The following is a 12,490-nucleotide window of genomic DNA, read 5'->3' as shown; positions in this document are numbered from 1 at the left end:
TCCACAATCCCATTCTGTTGAGGTGTCTTGGGTGATGAGAACTCTTGGTGAGTGCCTTGATTATTGCAGAAAGTAGCCAGCTTGGTATTCTCAAATTCTCTTCCATGATCACTTCTGATTCTGGCTATCACAGCATCTTTCTCAACCTGCAATTTCTTGCATAGATGAATCATCTTCTCAGGAGCCTCAGCTTTATCTTTCAAAAGCATAACCCAAGTATATCTAGTAAAGTCGTCCACAACAACTAGAATATACTTCTTTCCACCCAAACTTTGAACTCTGGTAGGACCCATGAGATCAATGTGTATAACTCTAAAGGTCTTGAAGTTTGAACACTAGTCACAGACGATGCTTGGATTTTACTTGTTTACCTATCTGACATGGTCCACAAATGCACTTATCAATCTTCTCAAATTTAGGTAAACCGATAACTGCCTCACACTTGGAAATCTTCTCTAATTGCTTATGACTGGCATGCCCCAACCGTTGATGCCATAAATCAACTTGATCAATCTTTGCACTAAAGCATTTGTTGTTTACACTTGGTGTTATGCCATAACAGTTGTCAGCTGTCCTTACACCAACACACATACAGTCACCTCCTCCATCAAGTATTCACATTCATACTTGGTGAAAAGAACATTTAATCCATTGTCGAAATCTGACTTATGCTGAGTAAATGCCCCAATCTTCATCTAAAGAGACTCTACAAATTCCTCTACTCTCTTCCTCTCCATTGTCATACCCTTGAGAGGTTATTTACCAAACCCTTATCTCACCACACCCACGTCTGTGAGAAGGTCAATTTGGTGCTTAGGGAAGCAGTTTGGGAAGGAACCAATATACATTGGTTGATGCTATGGTCAAGTAGCGGAATCCGGCAAGCTAAAGAAGAAATAGGTTCGGCGTAACCTCGTTGGAGCAAAAAGCTTGGAGGGCTTAGGTACTTGGGTAGATTAGGCTTGGAGGGTCTTCTGCTGTTCATGTATCCTAACTATATTCTTTAGTAGATTTTATCACCGCTTGGAGGGCGGCGGAGAGGTTTTACGCTGAGGACTTCGATTTCCTCTTCGATAACACATCGTGTGTTGTCCGCGTGTTTGCATCTCTCTTTCCTTTATCTTTGCCTTATATTTACTGCTGTGGATGTGTTTATATTTGGCTTAGATTTTTTTATCAATTATGTTATAAACTTGTTATCATATTCCGCACATTAATTGTTTGATATATAGCTTGAATTGGTATTTTTGTATCTGGGGGTCTAAACGTTCAAGGGTGTTTCATACCCATATTGAACTTTCAATTCTTCTTGTCTGCTTTTTTCAAATTGACAATTTCAACATTGTGAACGAAAATAAGATCATCACTATACTTATGCTACTATAATTCTTGAATAGGAATGGATTTATAAGTTTAAAGTTGGTTTACATCGTGTGACCACTGGTCATGGAGGAATCCATTCAGCCTTGTAGTAATAAGTGCAACCAAATATCCAATAATGAAAACCCAATTTGCACTTTGAGATATTTCATCAATATAAAAGTAACATTCTAGGCAACAAAAATCCAGACACAAAAAAAATATTACAATTTGATACAAACCAAGACAAAAATATTATATTACTCATTGAAATGTCTTAAAAAGACACAAATAGATTATCTACTATATGAAAAAAATCATTAATGTAAGCATATATCATATACATTTAAAAAAAAAATTGAAAATCTTCAAGACAAAGTAAGCCTTGAGAGTTGAGTCATATTTATTTCATTTTTTTTGGGTCAATGATAGATTGCTAACCTTGCTATAAAAGATAGATAGAATCAAAAAAAAAAAAAAAAAAATTAAGTCATAATAGGTCACAATCTGAATGACCCCTTGTGATTAACCCTAATTAATTAATTTAGCCAAGTAATTAATTAATCAATTAATCATGCAATTTTATGGAAGCACAAACAAATCACCAAAAAACTAAATATGCAGCGGAAATTAAATAACACGGTGATTTATTTACGAATGGGGAAAACCCTAACGGCAAAAACCCCACCGGGTGATTTTCAGGTCACCACTCCCGAAACTCCACTATTATCAAATCAAGCGGTTACAAGTAAAGGAATCCCAAGTACCTTACCAACCTACAGTTGAACCCTTACCCCAATACCCAATTGGACTTGATCTGTAGTGACAGTCTCCACCTTTGATGCACGGCTCCCAGGTACGTGACTAACCAATGCGCGGATCCAAGTACGCAACTTTAGAACACCAACTGAGGAAGAATGGTTGGCTGCAAAGTTCTTCAGTTCATCCTTTATGATGAATAGCAGGAAGATGCTTGGTTACAAAACCCTATGGTGCAAATACACAGCAACTTCTTGATGGAAGATGAACTAGGTCAAGAACTTCGTCTGTTGATCACAATTTGCTTGAACAGAGATTGCTCAATGATAATGCAACTTGTGTCACCTTTGACGGCTCTTAAAATAATCATTTTATATGTTTAGGGTTAGAAGAAAAAAATGCCCAAAAACATATTCACGGATCCCAAGAAAATCAGATTGGAAATCTAAAATTTTAAATCTCGATAGATAGCAGGTGTCGAGGTAGCTGTCGAGCAGGTGTCGAGCTTTAAAAACTTTGCACTTCAGCTTGCTTTCTCTTGGACAGACTTGATGACTTCAACACTTGACCTTAAAACATTGTTTCTTGAAATATTAAAAACACCTAGAACTACCCAATTACAAGTAGAGTGCGTTTTGTCAAAGGATTAGCCAATTTACATAAATAAGTGACATATGTTCTTAAACAAGTTAAAACATATATGTCCTAACAAGTCATATGGAATTACCCCTCCATGTGCAAGAGCAATGGCCGTGATAGTTGCAGTTGACTACATATATGAGACAAATAACTTTTCATTAAGCATCCATCAAGGTTTACAAAAAATTCATGAAATTTCATTCAACATGAAGCTAGAACCATCCAAAATTACAATGAAAGAAGCCCACAACTCAGAGATAAACAGTTGTACAGAAACCCTAATTACTTTGTCTTGATAAAAATCTTTCATTAAGATCAAGCCATATAACACCAAGGGCTAGCTGATGTGTAGAGAGCAAATTTTAATAACGTAAAAACAGATTTTATCAATGCAGAAAAACAAATTCGATTATTGAGAAATTTAAATATGAAAAAGTATTCAGATTTGGCTTTTAAATTTAAAAAACATGATTTCCCTAGGTGTTTTATGAGAAAATAGTGAACAATTTTTTAAATAGTGAACAAAGAATAATTTACACAGAAAAGAGAGTGAACAATTTTTTAAATAATGCTGAACAGAAAATAATTTTATGCAGAATACTAGAAATAGTTTATGCAGAAAATAGTGAAAAATTTTCATGAGAAAACAGTTAACAGTTTTACTTAATGAACAGTTCTACATTCAACTAATTCGAACTTTTTTTACAAATTCAAAATTTTCAAGTTATTTACCGTTAGGTGATTTATACGAATCATTCATTTTTCCTAAGGATACAATTATATCCTAATCAACCGACTTTATCGAGCAAGATTACTTTTTTTAGGCCAAGAGGTTGATAGTGATCTCTCGAATCAAATTATTGGTCTTATGGTATATCTCAGTCTAGAGGATGATAGCAAAGATCTGTATTTGTTTATAAACTCTCTCGGGGGGTGGGTAATACCCGGAGTAGCTATTTATGATACTATGCAATTTGTACAACCAGATGTACAGACAATATGCATGGGATTGGCCGCTTCAATAGGATCTTTTCTTCTGGTTGGAGGAGAAATTACCAAACGTCTAGCATTCCCTCATGCTCGGTGCCAATGAGTTTTGTAGTTGAGAGAAAAACGAAGACTATGCCTTCGCCATATGAAATATGACTATTAAGTAATAATAGCATGGCATTTTGAATTCGATATGAGAAACCTTTTTTTTTTCAAAAATCAATCATTAGATTATATATCAAATGAATAGTATGAGACAAAGGGCATTTTTGATTTTATCTGATTTATCGAAAGCCTATTGCAACGTCACGAACTTTTTTGTTTTCACACCAAAGGGATAATAACAATATTTATCTTAGGAAAGAATACAAAAAAAAAAAAAAAAAAAAAAAAAAAAAAAAAAAAAAAATCTCTCAATGTCCATCTCCTTCTCATCTTTGTGTTGCAAGCTTTATTTTTTCCTCCTTCTCTATCTCTGGATCACAAGCATCGGTGTTAAAAAATTGAAAAGGAAGCGTAAAGAAAGTCACATATTAAAACCTGATTTCCTTAGCCCTAATTTTGAATCCAAATCTAGAACCAAATTGGGAAAATTGAATGCATATAATAGATCTAATTTACCTAAAAAAATCAAAAAAAGAATAGAACCCATCAGAGGCGTTGTTTGTGGGCGAGGGGACTTTTTTCATTCTTGACGCTGAAGTCGGTATCATCTTCCTTCTTCTGCTTCTTTCCCTAGTAAAATCCAAATGGCGAATGAACTCTGATCTTAGTGAGAGAAACAGAGAGGCGTTCTATCAGAAACAAAGAGGCGGTCTCTTCTTTCTCCGTGTCCTAGGGTCGCCTCTCTCTTTTTTTGTTTCTTTCTTCATGTCTTCATAGCCTCTCTATCTCTGCCTCTCTATTTCTTTGTCTCTCTTTTCTCTCGATCTCTCTCTCGTTTCTCTGTGTAGTAATGTTTCTTTTTTTTTTTCTTTTTTTTTTTAAGCGGTTAGTTTCCTTTTATACCAAGAGGCTCCAAACAGTGTTTTAACATAGTCAACCGGGCAAAATGGCCAAATACCACTTTTTTTAAAAAAAATTTTAGCAAAAAAATATACTGTTTTGGAAATAAATAGCAAAGTACCACTTTTTCTAGAACTCGAGTTTCAGAAACTCGAGTTCCTATCAATTCTGCCACCGTGGCATTGCTGAGCTGGAATTTGTGCGATTAAAAAAATTATATGGTACTCGAGCTTGGTAAACTCGAGTTCCATGCAACACAATACTTGAGTATACTAGGCTCGAGTACGTTTTATAAATAAAATGGAGGAAAAAAAATTACACGGTACTCAAGCTTACCAAACTCGAGTACTATGTAAATTTTTTTTTTTTTTTTAGGATAATCAACAAATAAACATAAAGGTAAAAATAAGTGGCTTTTTTTATGTTTTTATTTATTTAAACAGAAGCATTGTAAAATATAGAGATTTTAATTTCAAAATGTGAATTTAATTTCTACATTAATTAAAATTGTTCATTGTTTTCTCATAAAAATTGTTCACTATTTTTTGTATAAACTATTTCTACGATTTTGCATAAAATTATTTTCTGTTCAGCATTATTTAAGAAATTGTTCACTCTCGTTTTTGCATAAATTATTTTTTGTTTACTGTTTAAAAAATTGTTCACTGTTTTATCATAAAACACCTAGTGAAATCGTGTTTTCTAAATTTAAACGCCAAATCTGAATGTTTTCTCATGTTTGAATTTCACAATAATCGAATATATTTTTCTGCATTGATAAAATCTGTTTCTTCATTAATAAAATTTTCTTCTATGTACATCATATTTACTGTATATTTTAATCTACTTACTGCATTCATAAAATCTGTTTTTTGCATTAATTAAAACTGTTCACTGTTTTCTCATAAAAATTGTTCACTGTTTTCTGCATAAACTATTTTTAGTATTCTGCATAAAATTATTTTCTGTTTAGCATTATTTAGATAATTGTTCACTCTCTTTTATGCGTATATTATTTTCTGTTCACTATTTAAAAAATTGTTCTCTGTTTTCTCATAAAACACCTAGTGAAATCGTGTTTTCTAAATTTAAAAGCCAAATCTGAATGCTTTTTCATGTTTAAATTTCACATTAATCGAATTTGTTTTTTTGCATTAATAAAATCTGTTTCTACGTAAATAAAATTTGCTCTCTACACATCATGTTTACTATATATTTGAAGCTGCTTACCACATTCATAAAATCTATTTTTCGCATTAATTAAAACTGTTTACTGTTTTCTCATAAAAATTATTCACTGTTTTCTACATAAACTGTTTTTAGCATTGGTGCAGTTATTGCACTTAAATAGTTTTGTGTTTTTTTTAAATATGTAACCATATGAATAATGGACAAACTCCATGAAAGAAAAGTGAAACAAAACTTTGTACTAANTCAGATATATTGGGTCACATGGAATTTCCCCATTCTCTCCCTTGATCGAGATATCCCCTCTTTCGCCCAAGAAGATTGATTGAATTATCAAAAGTTTGGAGTGTGAAATACAATATAATCCTATTTATTTTTTGTAGGGGTATCAGATTAATATTATCAATTAGAATAATTTATGGTTGGCTTGACTGAACCAAAAAAATGAAGAATCCAGGCTCCGTTTAGAAAAAACCCAATTGGTAATATATCTAAGATTATTACTTTTATAATATTCTATTTATAAACAGGAGCGATCTCAAACTGTTTAATCAATCGAGTAATATAATGAATACATTTAATATAATGAATACATTGAATATTTAGTGGAAGACATGAAATAAATGAAATTGAAAAATAAAAAAAGCCATAGCAAAAAGACGTGGTATTGGGACATTTGCCCTATATGTGCAAATACAAATCGGGCCTATCTTTATTCGGAGTAGAGCATAAACCTAAAAAAATTGAAAAAGCCCATTCAGGAACAAGAAAATGGCATCGTTATTTGGATTCGATCTCGATGAAACAATACATCAATGAGAAGTTCATTCGATAAGTTTAGTAAATATATATATATATATATATATATATATATATATATATATATTTTATTTATATATAGGTAAAGTAAACAGGCCAAAACAAATCCTTCTTGAAAAATGGAAGAAAAAAAGCCCTTTGTTAGAAGTTAGAAAGAGCCCCCTATGAAAATAAAAAAGAATGAGGGCTGCAATCTACACATTGATTCTTTTTTTTTTGCGCGATCTTTGGTAAACCGTATGCATCAAAAGGTGCGCGTATGGTTCCTAAGGATACAATTATATCCTAATCAACCGACTTTATCGAGCAAGATTACTTTTTTTAGGCCAAGAGGTTGATAGTGATCTCTCGAATCAAATTATTGGTCTTATGGTATATCTCAGTCTAGAGGATGATAGCAAAGATCTGTATTTGTTTATAAACTCTCTCGGGGGGTGGGTAATACCCGGAGTAGCTATTTATGATACTATGCAATTTGTACAACCAGATGTACAGACAATATGCATGGGATTGGCCGCTTCAATAGGATCTTTTCTTCTGGTTGGAGGAGAAATTACCAAACGTCTAGCATTCCCTCATGCTCGGTGCCAATGAGTTTTGTAGTTGAGAGAAAAACGAAGACTATGCCTTCGCCATATGAAATATGACTATTAAGTAATAATAGCATGGCATTTTGAATTCGATATGAGAAACCTTTTTTTTTTCAAAAATCAATCATGATTACAAGTCACACTATATGTCAACCCACGATGCATCTAACACTGGTAAGTTTTTCTTTTTTTCATTCTTTCTTAGATCTGGGTATGGGAATGAAATATGAATTAGTTTTGAGAAATTTGGTTGTATTGATTTTTATTTAGGTATTTGGGTAACATTAGGTTTTGATTTGATTTTTTGAAATTTGGGGTTATATATGATTTAGGTTTGGAGAGGGCAAAAACAGAGACATAAGAGAGAAGGAGAGAGTTCTTCGTTCGCATTTATTTTTTCAATTTCTTGGGTTTTGTTTTGTCGATTATTGTTTTTTTGGTTAGAATTTTGTTCCTGTTTGGCAGTTTTTTTTTTCTTCGTTTGCCACTGAAATTAATTTCTGAATTGTTTTTTTCTTTTTCTTCTGTTTCTCCCTCCAGTTGCAGAATACCGTTTCCCTGTGCCAGATAAAGACATCGGGACTTCTACAATAAGAGAATTAAAAGGTACAGTTGGATTTTAATTTCTTTGGTTCTTGCTAGAATTAAGATTCTTAATGAATGCAAATATTGAAGTTTTCTCTTTACATTTGAACTCACATGACTCAATTTGGATTGTGACTTATCATGTTTAAATAAGAAAAAATAAATTTTGAATTGTAACGTAATTAATATTTGCATTCATTGTTACTATTTGTCTTTTACTATATGTTTGTTTGATGTTTTTGAGTTACTATCAAATTCTTGAGTGAATATTTGTGGTCCATTGGTATGTTGGTGAGACCCAATAGTTGTGTTTTTTAAAGCAATAGGAATTGAATAACACAATCCAAAAAAATTTAGAAGAGTCATGAAAGTTGGTACTAAAGACAAAGAAAAAAAAGGAAAATCAAAATGTTAAATTCTGAAGCTTTTGTAATTACTCATTTGAAGTTCAAACCAGATTCAAAAAATTGGTTTGTGGTTTATAGCATTTCTATTTTTACTGATTATGTGCTTCCCTGTACCCGTTTTTTAAATTTTGGTTTGTGTTGTCTTTCATTCCAGTTTTCTGTATTTATGGATTTCTTTGTTTTTTGCTAGCTTTGAAACAATATTTTACTAGATTTGGATCCATACTACTAGACTTATTGTTAGTTACTTAAAGTTCAGTGGTGTATAAAAGTACACGCATTTGAAACTTTTGATTAAATAAGTAAAAGGACATGAATGTTGCCTAAGAAGGGTTAGCAAGAAAAATGATAATTATGTCAGTTGAATAATCCCAATTATTTTCTATCTCTATCATTGTTGGGCATGGAAAACACAGATTGACTATGCTTCCAACAATCTCCACTTTCACTGGTACCTTCAACCTCTCTCTCTTAAGGATTTTCCATTTTCTATTTTTGTTTTTTTCAAATCAATTTTTCCTTGGTTTCTCAATTCCCATCAAACTATTCGAAGAAAGGCTTGAACTAAAGTTTTGGTCAATTGTTTCTTAATTCTAATTTTAGTTTAAGGTGAGTGGAAGCATGAAGGCAAGCAGATGTAGAAGTTGTCCGGGAAGCCAGACGTAAGATAAAGCTTATGAGATAAAGCATCATGACAAGCATTAGGCCATTGTGATTGAACAAATATGAGGTAATGTTTAGTACTGTGTAGTGCCATGTTATTGAGATATCTATGACTGCATCAGAATTGTGTTTTCTCATGTAATCTTGATGTTATGAGTCTGATGTTGCACTTTAGATCCTCTCTATGATCATCAATGCCTGCTTAATATGGGTCCAGCTGTCAATGGTGGTTAAAATTGTTTGCCAATTGTAATGTTCATTTTTACTAAGGTTGCATGCTTTTTCTAAGGATAGGGTTACCAATGTTGTTAGTGCTCAAATGTAAGACTCAAGTAATATTCCTTTTTCCTTTTCCTACAAACAGAGCGGGAATTGATATGGTTGCTTGGAGTTTAAAGTGTTTCTTTTGATTTTGGATTTTTATTTTTTGAGGATAGCTGAATTTAAGTTTGATTTTTCCTTTTATTTTATATTTGGGTGGAAAATGTAATTGGGCTATTTGTGTGCCTTTTTCCTTCTATATCACATAAGAATTACACATTGTTTTGAAATTCATAAGTGTATATTTGTCACATAAAATAGAGTCTCATTTTCCCTTTTCCTTTTCCCTTTTTCTTTTTAATTTCGGTGAGATGAAATTTTAAGATTAAGCTGCTCACAATGGGTGGAATTATTTTGAATTGTAGTTTCATTTTAATCTTTGATTAAAGGTGCTTTGGAAGTGATAGTTTATGGTAACATGTAATCTCTCTCTTCATTCAAGTTAGTCACTGTTCTGACTTCTGATGCTTAAAGAGATTATTTGTACATTTCTCAATCTCCACATCAGACACTCCTCTTTTTTAGAGAGTATATCTCACTAATTTCTTTCATTATTATATTCTGTTATGGAGTATAAATTCAAGTGAAAAACCACATTGCATTGCTAACCCGCGCAATGCACGGAATAGTTAGCAAATGTTAAATAAATAAAAAAAGTAAAGAAACATCTACGAAAATTAACAATATCAAAATTTTATTTATATATATATATATATATATATCAAATAGAATGACAGCCAGTGCAAAGTTCCAAACCCAATGATTTATCAAAGTTTGTGCACAAACTCAATTATACAGATACACAACTTAGGTTGGAAGAATTAAGCAAAAGTGAGGATATAAGGATCAATGGCCATGGAATATAAAAATATATACAGTTGAGATGGGAAACAACAAAGGCGAATTCATTCCACTTTTTTCTTTTGGGTTTGATTCTTTATTTATTTAATTTCATTAATTAGTAGTGCAGATTTTACAACTAGAAGTGAAATTTAAGAATACTATGCCACATGTTTAGTGGGGTGATTGATTTTCTCTATTTGGTAAACCAAATTTGGTTCAACAGTTGGAGTTCAATTCTATTTTGATTGTTTGTTATTATTTTAGATTGAAAAGGTAGAAATTGTATTATCATCAAAAAGAGAAGTATGAAAAGTATAACGTGGGTTCCTGTCGGACATGATCCAAGCCAACACAGTGGCTTAGGCTCTAGGAAAAAAAAAATATAGGGAAAGAGGCAATATAACTATCATAGATTTGACCACTAAGTCCCAAAAGCCTATAGTGTTAAATACCCACAGAAAGCCTCTAGTAGTCATCAAACAGTGTTGTTTCAATTGTTTATTAATGGATTGCCTTCAATGTGTTTGATTATAGTTGTGAATAACTCTCACACTACTCTGTTTCAAATTAAATCGTCTTGAAGCAACCAAGGTTTAGAAGATGGGACACTTCAAGTCTTGAAGGATGGGGTTTCAACTTATTCAAAGGTGATGCAAGTGCAAGGAATTGGTGAAGGAAGGTACTGCTATTGCTAATGTTTCTTCATACATTTAGATTGCTGTTCCATTCCTCAATATATTTGTCTCTTTCAGTATTTGTTGTCAATGTTGATCTTAAGGTTAGCAGTTGTGGTTTTTGAAATAAAGTGACTCTATGAGACCTTTAGTTGGTATTTTAGGCATCTTGAATACTTATATTACAGGATTTTTTACCTCAAGGTTAGCCGTTGTGGTTTTAGAATAAAATATCTCTATAAGTCCTTCAGTTGGTATTTGTTGGCCATCTTGACATCAATGCAATACTTAGCTTAAAGGAATTTTTAATGTCTATATTACTATATATGCATTGTTGTTGGTGTCCTGCCCTATCATGGTTGATGATAAAAATAATGATTGGCTCTAGCACCCAGTAAAGGCAGATGGGCATAATCTGTTTTGACCTTGGTAAAATTATTGATTAATCTAATTAGATACTTCCCAAAAATTCTTAGCATCAAAAGCCAAGGAATCAATGCCTTTTCACAAAAACCAGTTGAACCAGCTCTCTCTCTACTTGATGATTTTTTAAGGTAGAACAAACATGCTGGTCCAATATATGTGAATACCAAACAACAAATGACGAAACATTGGATGTCCATAAATTGATTCTCACCAAAATCTTATCTATTATAGGGCTGCAACTTATCGCCCATAGCTTCAAACAATTTGATAAACTGGAATTGGTTTGTTATCCATTTATGCTTTTGACAATATTTGATTCATGATAATTATAGCTACTTAAGTTTACTAAATTTCTATTTTAGGATTTTATAAAGTTACAAGAAAGGTTAATTTTAGAGATACCTCAAGCCAAATAGCAACAAAATTTGCTTTCGGAATGTTTAATTGATTTCTCTCTCTCTCCATGAGATATAAACATTTTTATGTATTTTCCTTCTTTTGTACATGTTTATGACACAAGTTGTTATCCTCTAGGTAGAGGAAAGTGATGTACTTTATGGAATGTTAATTTATGGTTCAAAACTTTGGTAGTTAGGAGGACTAGAAAAACTTTATTTTATTTTTTTGTCTGCAATATTATAGATCCATATTTCAAAATTTCTTTTCCTTAAATCAATGGTTGTGTTGTAATTTTTAACTAAATTATTTGATCCATGAAATTTATGACTATTTATGTTTTCTATGTTGGTGTTTTAGCTTTGCTTGAACTTGCAAGAAGCATAATTTCAAATATATCTGAGGGCTTAAGCCAAGGGTTCGCATCTAAAAGATATAATTTTTTTTTCCTCCCTGTGGGATGTAAATGATCACATAATAACTTCTAAAGCGGAATATAGACTTTACAAGTCTATTTGCTCAGTGCTATACACCTTAAGTGAACAAATATTGGTTGCCTTAGTATAAATTTTAAGTCGAAAAGAAAAAAGGTGTTCTGCATATACGTAATAAATTAGATAGTTAATTTTCTATTATATATATGAGGAAATAATCTCATTTTAATATATATATATATATATATATATTGGAACTTTAATGTTTAATGTTACAAACTTCTTCATCTCTACCAAAGCCCCCAACTCCTTAAAGTTTGCAACAGTTTCTATTCATATGAATTAAATATTCTATACACTATCTAAAAAAGAAATTTTGAGCCCATTAATGA

General features: G+C 32.0%; 1 long non-coding RNA gene across 1 annotated transcript; it reads left to right on the top strand.

The window, feature by feature from the left end:
* Positions 1-7,742: 7,742 nt before the first annotated feature.
* On the top strand, positions 7,743-10,982 carry LOC136070597 (uncharacterized). Its single transcript, XR_010631815.1, has 3 exons — positions 7,743-7,955; positions 8,945-9,071; positions 10,752-10,982. It is a non-coding gene; the product is annotated as an uncharacterized LOC136070597 (long non-coding RNA).
* The last annotated feature ends 1,508 nt before the right edge of the window (positions 10,983-12,490 follow it).

The sequence above is a fragment of the Quercus suber genome, unplaced genomic scaffold (assembly GCF_002906115.3).
Source record: "Quercus suber isolate HL8 unplaced genomic scaffold, Cork oak 2.0 scaffold_244, whole genome shotgun sequence".
Taxonomy (NCBI): domain Eukaryota; kingdom Viridiplantae; phylum Streptophyta; class Magnoliopsida; order Fagales; family Fagaceae; genus Quercus; species Quercus suber.
Note: the sequence above shows the minus strand (reverse complement) of the source record. Positions and strands in the feature narration are given on the sequence as shown.